This window comes from Ixodes scapularis, unplaced genomic scaffold, assembly GCF_016920785.2.
Source record: "Ixodes scapularis isolate PalLabHiFi unplaced genomic scaffold, ASM1692078v2 PGA_scaffold5__190_contigs__length_132052651, whole genome shotgun sequence".
Taxonomy (NCBI): Eukaryota; Metazoa; Arthropoda; class Arachnida; order Ixodida; family Ixodidae; genus Ixodes; species Ixodes scapularis.
In genome coordinates, this window is record NW_024609880.1 from 47,219,437 (window position 1) to 47,236,402 (window position 16,966).

A 16,966-nucleotide genomic window follows, 5' to 3' on the forward strand; every position below is an offset into this window, starting at 1 on the left:
CAACCGCTAGCCTGGGGTCTTTAACGTGCACCACGCAGTGGTGATACACGACCGCACGCCGGTACGATGCTCATCCAGATCGAAACGGGCAGGGGTGGGGTAGGGTGCCTCAATGACCTTATGTTTAGAGTGATGCCACCCTTTGTAGTACCCGATGCCGACAGCACGCGCTCACGGGGAAAATACAAAGAAATCGACGAAAACAAAATGTCGCCATAGCACAGCCAGCGCCACAGACGCGTGCAGGGACACGCTCTTTCACGCGCTTCTGAACAAAAAATAAATGTAGAGGTGAGAACAAAATGGCCAGATGTCTCCACCCTAAGCAAAGCGCACATGAAGGCCCCCTAGGTGAATTCATGTGCGCTTCGCTCCACGTGCTCCGAGCTGGTGTGCGCTAGCCCACTCGGCCACCGATCGTCCATTAGCGAAAGAAGCGACGAATTTTGCCCAGCGTTCACTCTGCGTGTGGCGTCAAAACCGTGTTTGCTGCGTCGCGCATAAATAAAGCAGGCGTGCCGCCGGGCGAACTTCGTCGGTTGTTCGCCACATGTTCCCTTCATGGAGTTCAGCCTTAACGTAAATTTCTTGGTGGACCTGAGACAAAGGGTACATAACTAGACAAGTAAAAACAGCAGACAGACAAAGTCTCGAACAGCTCAAAGTTTAGAAACGAACTTCTCGGAATATAAACACAAATGGAAGTGTTCATCACGACTGAAAGCTTGTTTGATTGCCTTCTGCTTACGGACAAGCACGATAATAATAAAGGTCCAAGTTTTAGCAAAAGATCGTCACGAGTTATCCCTTATTTTTCATAGGCCGTCGCAAATTTCGAGCCCATAACAGTGGACCACATATAACAAGGCCAAGATTCCGAGACATTCGGGCTAGTTTCAAAACTTCCCACCACGCGGCGCTCAAAGACCAACCTGCATAGAGTTCCTGTATAGCTACCTACGGTAGCAGAGTTGCGCATTCAGCCTCGGCGCGTGGCCGTAGCGCCGGCTTTCTCGCACGAGCTGGATGCTTTGCTCCTCACGTGACTAAATTTGGCGAATAGCCGTGCCGCGCGCGCCGCCGCGCATGGAAAACAGGAGAGGAGGAAAAGGAGGCGGAAAACAGGGAAACATACGGTCGGGGCAAGAGAAGCGTCGGCGGAGCGACCGTAAAGGTGGCTTTCTTGCACGCCAACGGATGCTTTGCTCCTCACGTGATGGATCTCGGCGAATAGCGGCGTGGCGGCGCGGGGAAAACAAATGCGCAACTCTGGCTCCCGTAGGGAGCCTATACAGGAACTCTAAACCTGCAGAACCTGCAGAATATTTTTCAACCAGAAAAAAAGTTCCCCTCGCCACACTTCCCATTTCCTCCTCTCCCATAGTTAACTTGACGGCGGGGAGACTCCTTTTGTTGCTTCATCTCGGGGCCAGATAAGCCAAGCTAAGCGCATAATGGGCGATTTGCGACGGGAGGCACAGCGACCCCTTTCCTCCGGCGATACCAGAGAAGCGCCCGAAACCGAACTCTCCTTTCTGCAGCATTTCAGAGCCTAGCCTCTCGGGTTTGTCTCTGAATTTTTGTTTTGTTTTGCGATAACCATGCTTGGCTACTCCAAGCATTTGACTGCTTCTGCCGTCCATGTAAAGTGACCCAAGGCCATGTGAGGATGGGCATAGGCCAAGAGCCATCGTCCAAAAACCCTAGAGTTCGAAGGAACTACCGCATTTTCCGGACTATAGCCCCCACCCGGTGCATAGACCGCAGGGAAATATTTTGCGTCAAAAATAAAAGTGTTTTCTTAGATAGTCCGCACCCGGTACACAATCGGCACCCAGTGCAAAGCCCGCACTTAGCACCTAGTCCGGACGTAAAAAGTATCATACTCAGCAGATCTTGACAAACGCCTACTGTATTAGCTCACGATTAAGCTTTATCGTACGTAAATCAACATTAGTATAGTCCGTTACTCATAAAATCCTTCACGATTGTCATAGTGAAGGATCTAGAAAAATTAATTCATTGTATTGTCCGCACCTGTAGATATTCTGCATCGGGTGAATTTTAAACTTTTAAACTTGTATAGTCCGGAAAATACGGTACTACAGAGTGTATTGTGACCCTGGGTACTTGAAGAGGAAGCGGTGAGCCTTACAAAAAGTGTTTACGGGACGCAAACTCATGCCAGCGTGCGTACTCTAACATGTCCGGTGCTTTTACCCCAACCCACCTGGTGTTGCCTAAATGGGACACACGTTGAAATAAACAGTGCTGGGGGCTGTCAAACCGTTGTTTTTTTTTTTTCTGAAATTTGACCGAAACTCCAAATATTGAGATCTGCAAAAATTCATAATACGAAACAGCCTTTTTTTTTCCGGTTCCTTGCATTTTTATATTGCGTTTTGAGATCCTACTAGTGACCAGTGTCGCGTTTAGACGTCATATTGCACGTGGCCACACCGGTGACTAGAACTCACCCTTCCGTAAGCAAACGTTTAAAGTACAAGTTCACCCGTCAAATTTTGGAACTGTAATTACAATATTTCGTTAATTTTTCTCAAATCAATATCTCTTCTCGAAATGGTTAATCACTTTAGTACAGTCGCCCTCTTGAGATTTCTAGGCGAGAGATGGCGAAAGCACTTTCCAAAACTAACTGTTTTACATTACCGATTCCTTTCTTAAAAATCACTAAAATTTAATTATATCACATTACAAATTACTGATTACTAAAACTCTGGGCATTCTCTTCGTATTACATTTAATCTTTGCAGGTAGAGTTTGCTTGTCGATAATGAAATATCAGTCTGCTGTTGCAAACAGTGCAGTGTAGGCGCAATATAATATATTACTGTCATGCCGCGAGCTTGTTCAGGAAGCCGCCGATGACAACGAGGTTTTACGATGCGCTAATAACTCCAAAGTATCTGAATCAGTGGTGTCGCCATGCTGTACTACAGCGCAACATATGAGATGAGACCATAACCGTGCTCTCGCAAGCTCGTTTTTAATAAAAAAGAAGATAATATTTTTTTTCTTTAATTCTCTACTTGCAACACAGCAAGAGCTACTCAAGTCTATTGGAATGTATCACTGATATCCGATAAGCTGAGATGGCGTAACCTGTGCAGCATAAAATGCTTTGACGGAATCGTTTGTTCTTAGGATCACGCGTGAGGTGCGAGCTAACCTATATACTTACAGCCAAGAATAAAGGCTCCGAGCATTAATTTGAATGCGACGGAAGCACTTCGACTTTCCAGATTGCCGTGACTATATCTGGAATGACTTCTCTAATCAAGGTGAACACACGCACACATATACCGCAGGCACTGTTGAAGTTTTAGGGGCTCGGGTTTGCGTAGAGATTATCATTTGCGCCGATACCCGGTTTTCGCTTTGCTAAAATATTTCAACAACTGCCAGTCTTGAACGGGTCAACGAAAGAACTGATCGTTTTCACGTAGTTGGGTTAAAACTATGTGGTTAGGCTACTGTATGGGTGCACTACTAAAACCAATTATAATGACATCTAAAGCGACAATCACTCTCATGTGTACTTTATCTCGTAAATAACACTTTTGCGATTGACAAGTACTTTTGCGCGCGTGTACCGTCGGCAAAAGTCGCACCATTAAATGATCTCCCTTCTTTTTCTTTTCTTTTTTTCTGAGAGAGAAAAAAGGGGGAGGGGGAGAGAAGGTGGTTGAGGGTAAAAAATGTTGGAGATATGTGCTCTGATTGTCATGGTTGTGCATTTTTGATCACCTAACCTTTACAGCTCCCATATGAACGCGACGTCCCATGATGTCAACCGCAGAAACAGTTTGATCACTACTCGTACATCAACCTCTGCGTTCGGTTTTCAGGTTATTGTGTACCTTCGTGCGTGTGTGCGTGCGTGTAACTTTGACATTTGTATCTGATGTTTGCGAGTGCATATCTCGTAATATTTTCTAGATAAAGCGTTTAATTTTTTTTTGTATATTCTTTCCGGAACGGTAAATCATCTAAAAATATTTTTTTACTCGAGTTTATAACTGAAAATATTTACAACGCTTCAAACGTGCTTCAATGTGAAAAGTTCCCCAACTTCAGCGTGCAATTAAAAGAAAACTTCGTTTTTCTTTTTATCTCGAGGAAAATATTTTACACTATATCGCGTGGTGTTCCATTAACATGTTGCATTATTTTGTCTCCATGCAAAATGCAGCGCTTCGAAATACACGAACTAGGCCACTTTGAAATTTTTACCCAATATTTGTGAGTTGTTATCTGGCAATGTCTTCAAGATATAGCATTGAACTATTTCTAATATGCTCTTCCCAAGAGGGCCTATCACCTACATGAAAATCATTGCACTAACTAATAACTGCACAAATTTACAGTGCGGCAAACAGCTCCCAGGGCCGAACTCGGTCCCAAGCAATAACAAAAGTTGCAAGTACGAAAAGAAAAACGGTACTGACATTTTCAGTGGCTTTTATTTCTACGCCACATAGTTTTATTGTGTCCAGAGTTTGCGAGCTCAGGCTGAACTCAAGCAGGATTTACCAATGAACCACTCTAAGCGATCCATTATTCGCAAACACAAAGCAGCGTAGTCTGTTACGATCCGTTCTACCTTAAAATGGACCGCAGCGGACGCTACGAGTCATCGGAGCTAAATCAGTCCTGAGTGTGTGACACGTGACATGCGCTGAGTTTGGAAACACGCGGAGCACGAGACCAAATGAAGCGCTCGCAGCGCTGCATTGGCTGGAACGACTTGCAGCGTCCGGTGTGGTCCATCCCTGGGTATACAGAACATAATCTTGTACCAAAGCAGTATGTCTGACTTCCCGGATCACCCCGAAGACATCTCCAAGCAGCTCACGAAAGCGTCATTGTATATTGTGAGAATGTCGAACCGGACAAAACCATTATCACGGAGTACCTTCCGCACAGGACAAGGCGAGGCGTTAAGTGCTCGTTCAAGCGTTGTGAGAGCCAGTCCTTTGAAGACAGGATATAACGCTACGACCCTCGTGAGCCAATCGGGGCATCGGAGCAAAGCACTTGACGATGTACCATTGAAATACGATCCTCCCACGGAGAGCTGTATCGTGCGTCGCTCCTTTGCTCTGATTGGCTAACTGGGATCGTAGCTTTCGCCGTTTATCAAGTTATGGTGAAACGGAGATACACTCAGTCCGTGTAGCTTTTCTATCTGATCGTTTTTTCTGTTCCACGTATTTTTAAAGTCCAATGTAACGGTTTGAGCGGAGAACGTAACGTGGCTTTTCGAAGCTACTGGAGAATCCAGTGCATGTCTGTTATCTGTTTCAGCGGTCGTTTACTTACAAAAGCAAGCCGGGTCTTCCTGACAGAATAAAGTGCTCCTCGCCGACATTTACGATTCTGCCCCATTCCATGATCAGTTTAAGAAATAATCCAAATCCGAAAGCCCCGTTTCCATACCCCTGCCGCAAACCCCCGCGTTCTGTCACACATCTTCAAGATCCCCGGCTTTTAAAAACCAACGCCCGCTTAACAATTCTCCAAGCTTCTCCCCTTATATTGCTGTCAACGTGTTTCTTCCTACGCATTGTATACATGATTAAGCAAGGGATAGAGCTGACAACGCGACCACAATCACTACTTTTGTGTACTTGTTTATCGAATGCGCTCTCGTGGCCCGAAGTCGTTATAGAGCGGAAGGTAAATACACTGCCGAAATAGTCTGTACATCTGTAACAAATAATTACTAATAATAAACAGAAACAAAGAAGCAGGTCACGGGCCACCGCAAAAACGTCACTGATGGCATTTCTAATCAAGATAGGTCATGGATATTATCAACCAACCAGATGAGGTGGTTTTATCCGTGGACTGAGCAAGGTAAGAAAGATGAACTCGTATTTCAAATTAATGATGGTGATTGGGTCCGGACACTTCATCGAAGGCCGTCTCATCAAAGCCATTTCATCGAACGTTATTGAATCAAACGCCATTTCATCAAAGCCGTTTGATTGAATGCTTTAAAATAGTATTTGGAGATCGTTTCTCGTTTTCGGAAATAGTTCCTTTTGCATCGAAGGATAACTATATTCTATTCCATATTTTCAATTAAATGTCAGGACCAAGAAAAGAACTGCTTTTCTCCGGCAATATAATGGTAGTCGCACGAGGACAAGCACGCGTACACTATGCAGTGCTGACTACCCCGCGACAACCAGAAAGTTTCTGGCTCAGTGACTTGGTGTGCGCCGCCTATTTGTGTCACACTTGTGCTACTAAGCTTGTCTAAAGTAGGGAACATCCAAGCTCACAATTGTTTTAAAGATGTCGTTTACGCACGAGAAAACCAGAAAGTTTTAGATGAGGCGATGAAAGGGATAAAAAAAGGGTACAAATATTTTCGGACATTTCATTATGCACGTAGTTCGTAGCTCAGGCTCAAATCAATCACGATTTCCACAAGAAGCTGTCTGGTTTTCGAAGCTTTCTCCCAAGCCTCCCCGTTATTTACAGACTTGGGCTTGAAACATTGAACGCAGACACAAGAAAGAACGTAGTGGAGCCTCCTCTCCCCCCCCCCCCCCCCCCCCTCCCCCCTCCGCCTCGAGCGCCTCGATACCATGAGACATCGGAGGTGACTCAGTGCTGGGAAAAGTGACACGTGGCATTCGGATTTGGTGCAGCGATGCGCGCCAAAAAGCGAGAAGTCATATGAAACTTAGGGAGCCTTCATGTGCGCTTTGCTAATGAAACCCTCACAGCAGTGCATCGGCTGGAACAGCTTGTAGCGTCCGGATGTCCTACTTCCATCAAGCCCCACCTCAGTGACCCGAAGGAATTCCCCAAGCAGGCTCTAAAGCGACCACCATTGTGCGTTTCGAAAACCTTGAACGGGGCAATAACGTTATCACAGAGTTCCTGGTATACTGAACAAAGAAGAATGATAAGTGCACCCCCCCCCCGCCCCCCCCGGTTCTCGCTTTCAGCATGAATCACACACACCCCGTTCCAGTATTGCTTCTTTTTTTTTTTTTTAAATAAATATTTACAAGCGCGGGAGGCATGGGGTAGTGCGAAAGCGCCCTGTTTCAACGACCGCTCTTGTGAAAGTTTGCATAAGTTTTGTTTTTATATATTATTATGAAGCCGCCAGTCGCTGCAGTTATGGCTTAAATCTCTGATGAACCCGGATACTTGGCGTTTTACAAATTTAGAAAAATACAAGGAGAGTCAAATGGCTCTGTCTTTATTCGCAAGCTTGTTGGATTCTTCAGACTGGGGATCCGAACAATTCAGTGTAGGACGTTTCGGTGTAGGTCGTTTCGGTGCCGACATTTCGGAGCACGGACTTTCCGGTGTAAGGACTTTTTGATGCATGAAGATTTTTGTGTAAATAGACGTTTGGAAGTTCAAATAGCTGAGCTTTCCAGCAGGCATTGCGGACATTTGAATGTTCAAATATTGTGGCGGCAGTGGCGCATAAAATATAATGGATGTAATTATCAAGATGTCTTATTTGACTATGTTTTTCCCCCTAATGAAAATATACGATACGTGTAATTAAGCAATTATTTGCCTGTGTGATCCAATGAGGACATGTTCATAAAAGACGTAGGGTACACGGATATTTCGGTGTAAACGGCCCGTCATTTCTGGCAATAGCATGCTTTAATATTCTAAAGGTTAGAATATACGTCTAGGACATCTTTATTAAGATTTGTCATAAATATGTCTGGATGATAGGTATGTAACGTGCATAAGCATACGCATATGAATTTATTCACAGGTGTGGCTTGATAATAATATATTCTGGAAAGAATGCCAGTTTCTAGCCCTCCCAAATACGATAACGCCCACGTATCACAGGTGAGTCGTCGTATACGTAATAAAATAAGAGTCTGAGGCCAGCTGCCTTCAAAAGAAATATAATCATGCACAAAGGGTAATGTGGACCGCTTTTATTTACAAAACGCGTGTGCTCACTGCTCTGTGACCTAATCGGCGTTGCTAGCAACGCTTCTGAGGAATCGTCGAGCATCATTGCAGTCCCTGATCCCGGCTTCCCAAAAGACGCTACACGGGGGTGCAAGTTTATACATTGTGGTCGGAGGCGAGAAGACACATGCTCTAACGCCCGTGGGGCGGTGGTGTCTGCTAAAAACTCGAGCAGAAAGAGAAGATGACATTTTTTTATGAAGTTCGGGCAAACAATAATCGTAAAATAAGGACAAAAGCGACTCTTTACGTCGCTTTGTGTTCCACGACCATGCAACAAAAACTCCGCACACCGAATATTTCGAGCACCGAAATGTCCTAGACTCTTCAGACTGCTAGATGAAGCCTAAAACAAATCATTGTACTATACATGGGCTGCACCTACGCCACAAAAGGACGTCGCACGCCGGTGTCGACCATACTGGTGGTTGAGACGACCGCGATTTGCAACAGAGCTATGGAAGACGGTGGTGCGTTGGGCTGCAGCAAGCGCTCGCGCAACAAAAAAGAAGCGGAAACTACACGGCCAGCTTCTACCGTACTCCGGCGATCGCAACGTGCACTGCGACGGAGATGCTGTCCAGAAAAAGAAGGCACGAATGGCATGCAGAGCCGGCTCAGGACAGACGTCGATGATGCGGCCGCTCATTATTGAGTTTGCGGGGCGCATTTATTTGTTAGCGGTGTGTGACGCACTTTCATAACGTGTTTGTGAATGCTGTCAGGGCCAATGCGACACCGACGCGCTAAAGTTAGTGGCCCCAGTAATGACTTTCCACTACACCATAAGTTTGTGTGGTAGAGAAAAACAGTCTAGTGAGGTGCACCTTGTGTTGTTGAGCAGCGCTTCGCAAACTTGGAACTCAGAAAATGTGGTTATGGTTGAGTATGAAGTCACTTCCTAATGTACACAACTTCACCATTCGACATAACATTCAATCTCGGCTCCTGCACCCAGCCGATCGTCAAGTGGTTCTGTGTGCTTTAAAGGGTTTGCGTACAATAAAGCAATTCTTTTTCGGACAAAGTAATCAATCTCGTGACATGCGCTCTACTGGTCATGCGCTCTTGTGACGTGCACTCTAATGGCAAGCGCGCTCCTATCGCAGCGCTCTCGAGTCGCGCGTTCTAACGTCGGCGCTCTAGTTACTAGGGATGCCGCGAACTTTTTTCGAATCGAAGTTTCGATGATCGAATCAAGCGGTTCGAAAGGTTCGAAAGATTTCGATTGTTCGAATTGTTTACATCGTAAAATTCGACAGAAGTCGAATTTTCGAACTTGTTAAGCTAAGAAGTTCGACGTTTTTCAAACCGTCGAACTTATTACGCTAAAAAATTCGATCTTTTACGAACTCTCGAACTTACTGCGCCTCAAAGTTCGATGCTTGTCGAACTTCCGAACTTGACTGACCAAAAAATTCGATGAATTTCGAACTTTCGAACTTATTTATCAAGAGAATTCGAAAAGCTTCGAACTTTCGAATCCTGAAAAGTCAGAGGTTCGACGAACTCCGAACTTTTAGGGTAAAAGTTCGACGTTCGTCGAACTTCGAATGACTGGCGGACGGCTTCATTTGAATTCAAGTAGTGAGGTACATTCGTAATATTTTTTTCTCTAACTTTTACACGCGGTGCTCCGTTCCTTACGAAAGACAATGCCGTTTGTTTCAATGTTCTGGCATGCTTAGTTTTAAAGAAATAAATTCCCGAAGAAGCGAGGAAGGACGACGGGTTTTTGACGATTATCGTTTGTGCCAGATTTGAAGCGCGCTGTAGCCGAAGCTATTTATGGTAGAGATGTTATACTTTTTTTAAGAATGGTCTATGTATAGCCTAGGTAAGTGCCGTTTTAAGATGTGATTATTGTTATTCAACGTGAGTTTCGAAGAAATGTCCAAACATTTATCTACATGCAATTATGCCCTAAACTTGATATCTATTTTTGGTCTAAGTTGTTTGAGGTATCGCATTCAAGTTAACACCACATACAGTACATATCATTGCCATCTGCAAAATACAAAATAATGTATTTATTGTTTTTTCACGTCAAGGAATAAATTAACTTATTTGAGAAGATTTCTAATAGTGTTCAAGTTCAGCACGTCATTAAAAGAAAACTTCTTTTTTTTTCGCTTCACGTTTCTGGGACGTGTTTCTTTTAGCCTGTACACATTTTGGTAAAAGAAACTTGTTTCGAAGTTCTGAACCTCTGAATATGCAAGAATACAACACTTCCGGCAAATTCTTGATAGTTTTTTTTCCAGATTTTTATCCTGCATTTATTTTTTTTTTTATTTATTTATTTTTTTTTTTTTACTATTGGCACAAGTATTTAGGTCGAAAAGACATAGCTTTGAACTTCCGAACCACTAAGCATGTGACGAGTAGTGCCTTCTGACAACGAGTTTCTAACAATGACCATCTACGCAATCTTTTATGCAGTGAAGAGCGACAGTAGCGATATATATGCATAAATACTTTCAGATTAAAATAAGCTCGACCTCGCCCTCTTTCCCGTATTGTTTCCTTTAACAGTCCGAAATATTTGGAAGGGGGGGAAGGCAACTGAAGACCCCCCCCCCCCCCCCCCCCCCCCGCTACCCTCTTTCCCCCCGTTTTTCCTCTTCCGACGCCACTTGTATGGTAGAACGCTCCTCAATCTCGAGTTGTGTCGGCTTTTGCGAGGCGATTCCTCCGTCCCAGAAAATAAACCCCCAGGACAATTACAAACTTAACTTACTATATGCCAGCGTCACTCGGGCGGCGTTCGATCGGATTATTAGCAGCGTGCAGGGGGTGGCGAGGTGGTTTGCCAGGTCGCTTCAAGGTTTTTCTGAGCCTCAACCTCCTGCTCGCCCCTGGCCGTTTCGAACTGGATGAGTCTCGTAAAACAGTGTGTTCGTGTGATCACTACTGCGGGATGCAGGTTAAAGACCCCCCCCCCCCCCCCCCCCCCCCCCGGGCTGGCGGTCCCAATTACTGATCTATGGTCACACGTCACTCTGCACTGGCAAATATTCCAGCACATCCGGGACACTCGTCGCCTCATTTAATTGCCTGACCAACTTCGCAGAATCTAGATATCACACCCTAACTTTTCTAAACTTGATTTTGTGGAAACCAGTGAGTCGTGAAAACGTTATTTGAAACAAACTGTGGAGGAATTTGAAAACCGGACTTCGAACTTTGAAAACTTGGACTAGAAAGGAATGCAAAATCTTCGAAGTTTTTCTTTGGTTTTTTTTTTTTTCGAATTTAGCGTTAAAAGAAAATCAAAACCTTCGAACTTTATGCAGAAAGAAATTCGAAATCTTCGAATTGTTCGAACTTCATGTCTATAAAAATTCGAAGCGTTCGAAGTTTTCGAAATTTATTTCCAAAGAATTTCGAAATCTTCGAATTTATCGAACCTGAAGTAAAAAAATATGCGAAATATTCGATTCCGAAATTTTAGAAACCGTGAAAGTTTCGAACTTTTCTAATTCGAAACTTCACTGTGATCGAAAGTTGCGAATTTTTCGAATTCGAACCTCGGTCAATACGAAAATATCGAAATTTTTCGAAATCGAACTTCAGTTCGCTTCGCAAATATCGAAACCTTTCGAAATCGAACCTGGGGCGGTTCGCGGCATCCCTACTAGTTACACTGAACTAGAATATAGGGGCAGTGGAAAAAGTGTCGGCGGCGTCCCTTTGGCCGTGTGAAGCCAGAAGTGCAGACTGCCGCGAGTGGCGCTGTTGTCGAAATCCGGAGGACATGGCTACTGTAACATGGGATATGGCGTCGCGTACGTTTGGAGAGCGATAACTAAATAAATTCTGGGCCGCTTCAAAAGCACTCGGGCATACGTGTCATAGACCTAGACGAGATTCCTTATAATGAATTACAGACTGCTGAGCATCGCCATTGATGGTACAATTGACGGCGCGTATGCCCGAATTTGTGGGAAACGCCCCCTTTTTGGCTGATTTTGGCGTCTGAGGCAACATTTGGAGAGCGATAACTAAATAAATTCTGGGCCGCTTCAAAAGCACTCGGGCATACGTGTCATAGACCTAAAGGAGATTCCTTATAATGAATTACTGACTGCTGAGTGTCGTCATTGATGGTACAATTGACGGCGCGTATGCCCGAATTTGTGGGAAACGCCCCCTTTTTGGCTGATTTTGATGTCTGAGGCAACATTTGGAGAGCGATAACTAAATAAATTCTGGGCCGCTTCAAAAGCACTCGGGCATACGTGTCATAGACCTAGAAGAGATTCCTTATAATGAATTACATACTGCTGAGTGTCGCCATTGATGGTACAATTGACGGCGCGTATGCCCGAATTTATGGGAAACGCCCCCTTTTTGGCTGATTTTGGCGTCTGAGGCAACATTTGGAGAGCGATAACTAAATAAATTCTGGGCCGCTTCAAAAGCACTCGGGCATACGTGTCATAGACCTAGAGGAGATTCCTTATAATGAATTACAGACTGCTGAGCGTCGCCATTGATGGTACAAATGACGGCGCGTATGCCCGAATTTGTGGGAAACGCCCCCTTTTTGGCTGATTTTGGCGTCTGAGGCAACATTTGGAGAGCGATAACTAAATAAATTCTGGGCCGCTTCAAAAGCACTCGGGCATACGTGTCATAGACCTAGATGAGATTCCTTATAATGAATTACAGACTGCTGAGTGTCACCATTGATGGTACAAATGACGGCGCGTATGCCCGAATTTGTGGGAAACGCCCCCTTTTTGGCTGATTTTGGCGTCTGAGGCAACATTTGGAGAGCGATAACTAAATACATTCTGGGCCGCTTCAGAAGCACTCGGGCATACGTGTCATAGACCTAGAGGAGATTCCTTATAATGAATTACAGACTGCTGAGCGTCGCCATTGATGGTACAATTGACGGCGCGTATGCCCGAATTGAAACGCCCCCTTTTTGGCTGATTTTGGCGTCTGAGGCAACATTTGGGGAGCGATAACTATAAAAACTCCGGGCCGCTTCAAAAGCACTCGGGCATACGTGTCATAGACCTAGAGGAGATTCCTTATCATGAATTACAGACTGCTGAGTGTCGCCATTGATGGTACAATTGACGGCGCGTATGCCCGAATTAGTGGGAAACGCCCCCTTTTTGGCTGATTTTGGCGTCTGAGGCGAAATTTGGAGAGCGATAACTAAATAAATTCTGGGCCGCTTCAAAAGCACTCGGGCATACGAGTCATAGACCTAAAGGAGATTCCTTATAATGAATTACAGACTGCTGAGTGTCGCCATTGATGGTACAATTGACGGCGCGTATGCCCGAATTTGTGGGAAACGCCCCCTTTTTGGCTGATTTTGGCGTCTGAGGCAACATTTGGAGAGCGATAACCAAATAAATTCTGGGCCGCTTCAAAAGCACTCGGGCATACGTGTCATAGACCTAGAGGAGATTCCTTATAATGAATTACAGACTGCTGAGCGTCGCCATTGATGGTACAATTGACGGCGCGTATGCCCGAATTTGTGGGAAACGCCCCCTTTTTGGCTGATTTTGGCGTCTGAGGCAACATTTGGAGAGCGATAACTAAATAAATTCTGGGCCGCTTCAAAAGCACTCGGGCATACGTGTCATAGACCTAGAGGAGATTCCTTATAATGAATTACAGACTGCTGAGCATCGCCATTGATGGTACAATTGACGGCGCGTATGCCCGAATTTGTGGGAAACGCCCCCTTTTTGGCTGATTTTGGCGTCTGAGGCAACATTTGGAGAGCGATAACTAAATAAATTCTGGGCCGCTTCAAAAGCACTCGGGCTTACGTGTCATAGACCTAGAGGAGATTCCTTATAATGAATTACAGACTGCTGAGTGTCGCCATTGATGGTACAATTGACGGCGCGTATGCCCGAATTTGTGGGAAACGCCCCCTTTTTGGCTGATTTTGGCGTCTGAGGCAACCTTTGGAGAGCGATAACTAAATAAATTCTGGGCCGCTTCAAAAGCACTCGGGCATACGTGTCATAGACCTAGAGGAGATTCCTTATCATGAATTACAGACTGCTGAGTGTCGCCATTGATGGTACAATTGACGGCGCGTATGCCCGAATTTGTGGGAAACGCCCCCTTTTTGGCTGATTTTGGCGTCTGAGGCAACATTTGGAGAGCGATAACTAAATAAATTCTCGGCCGCTTCAAAAGCACTCGGGCATACGTGTCATAGACCTAGAGGAGATTCCTTATAATGAATTACAGACTGCTGAGTGTCGCCACTGATGGTACAATTGACGGCGCGTATGCCCGAATTTGTGGGAAACGCCCCCTTTTTGGCTGATTTTGGCGTCTGAGGCAACATTTGGAGAGCGATAACTAAATAAATTCTGGGCCGCTTCAAAAGCACTCGGGCATACGTGTCATAGACCTAGAGGGGATTCCTTATAATGAATTACAGACTGTTGAGCGTCGCCATTGATGGTACAATTGACGGCGCGTATGCCCGAATTTGTGGGAAACGCCCCCTTTTTGGCTGATTTTGGCGTCTGAGGCAACATTTGGAGAGCGATAACTAAATAAAGTCTGGGCCGCTGCAAAAGCACTCGGGCATACGTGTCATAGACCTAGAGGAGATTCCTTATAATTAATTATAGACTGCTGAGTGTCGCCATTGATGGTACAATTGACGGCGCGTATGCCCGAATTTGTGGGAAACGCCCCCTTTTTGGCTGATTTTGGCGTCTGAGGCAACATTTGGAGAGCGATAACTAAATAAATTCTCGGCCGCTTCAAAAGCACTCGGGCATACGTGTCATAGACCTAGAGGAGATTCCTTATAATGAATTACAGACTGCTGAGTGTCGCCATTGATGGTACAATTGACGGCGCGTATGCCCGAATTTGTGGGAAACGCCCCCTTTTTGGCTGATTTTGGCGTCTGAGGCAACATTTGGAGAGCGATAACTAAATAAATTCTGGGCCGCTTCAAAAGCACTCGGGCATACGTGTCATAGACCTAGAGGGGATTCCTTATAATGAATTACAGACTGCTGAGCGTCGCCATTAATGGTACAATTGACGGCGCGTATGCCCGAATTTGTGGGAAACGCCCCCTTTTTGGCTGATTTTGGCGTCTGAGGCAACATTTGGAGAGCGATAACTAAATAAATTCTGGGCCGCTGCAAAAGCACTCGGGCATACGTGTCATAGACCTAGAGGAGATTCCTTATAATTAATTATAGACTGCTGAGTGTCGCCATTGATGGTACAATTGACGGCGCGTATGCCCGAATTTGTGGGAAACGCCCCCTTTTTGGCTGATTTTGGCGTCTGAGGCAACATTTGGAGAGCGATAACTAAATAAATTCTGAGCCGCTTCAAAAGCACTCGGGCATACGTGCCATAGACCTAGAGGAGATTCCTTATAATGAATTACAGACTGCTGAGAGTCGCCATTGATGGTACAATTGACGGCGCGTATGCCCGAATTTGTGGGAAACGCCCCCTTTTTGGCTGATTTTGGCGTCTGAGGCAACATTTGGAGAGCGATAACTAAATAAATTCTCGGCCGCTTCAAAAGCACTCGGGCATACGTGTCATAGACCTAGAGGAGATTCCTTATAATGAATTACAGACTTCTGAGTGTCGCCATTGATAGTACAATTGACGGCGCGTATGCCCGAATTTGTGGGAAACGCCCCCTTTTTGGCTGATTTTGGCGTCTGAGGCAACATTTGGAGAGCGATAACTAAATAAATTCTGGGCCGCTTCAAAAGCACTCGGGCATACGTGCCATAGACCTAGAGGAGATTCCTTATAATGAATTACAGACTGCTAAGAGTCGCCATTGATGGTACAATTGACGGCGCGTATGCCCGAATTTGTGGGAAACGCCCCCTTTTTGGCTGATTTTGGCGTCTGAGGCAACATTTGTAGAGCGATAACTAAATAAATTCTCGGCCGCTTCAAAAGCACTCGGGCATACGTGTCATAGACCTAGAGGAGATTCCTTATAATGAATTACAGACTGCTGAGTGTCGCCATTGATGGTACAATTGACGGCGCGAATGCCCGAATTTGTGGGAAACGCCCCCTTTTGACGGTTGAGGCAAGCTTTGGAGAGTGATAACTAAATAAATTCTGGGCCGCTTCAAAAGCACTCGGGCATATGCGTCGCAGAACTAGAGGAGATGCATTATTATGGCTTATAGAGTGCTGAGTGTCGCCATTGATGGTACAATTGGCGGCGCGTATGCCAAATTTCTGGGACACGCCCCTTTTTTGCCTGATTTTGACGTCTGAGGTTGTGATGACTTAAGAGATACTGGGCCGTTTCAAAAGCTCTTGGGCGCACGCGTAGCAAACCTACATAAGATTGATTAATTAGCAGTAACAGCGTGCTAAATGTCGCCATAAATGGTACTCTTCATGTCGCGTTGGCCAAAATGTCTGGACCACGCCCACTCATTTTGGCATTTTTATTTTTAATACCATTCTTGGGGGGGGGGGGGGGGGGGAGGGAGGGAGTGGAATAGCTGGTGAAATGAAATTTGGACACTTTGTAAAATATACTTCGGATCAAAAAACGTTTCGACTCGTTAATTATTCAGCGCTTTAAGTATAATGTATTTGAGCTAATTACGCGATGAGAACAAAAAACAGAAAAAACCTGCATTCAGGTTCCGTGTTTATCAATTAAGAAAATATTCAGTGTAGTTGCCGTTTTGTTATACATTACATATGTTGCTAAAAAATGTATTTAGGAACGCAACAACGTTACTGAATCCTCGAGTCTCCTCACCAACTGCGGATTCTTTTTGGTATTTAAAGTCCTGGGGAACCACTTTAAATTTAAGTAATTTGAAAATAAAAAATGTTTCCATGGAGCTAGAGACATTGGCTATATATATAGCAAAATGCAACTAAATTGATGGTGTGGTTCTCTTAGGGTTTGCATTGAATGTTGAAAAGACGTATGATTTTTCTGCGGTTCGCC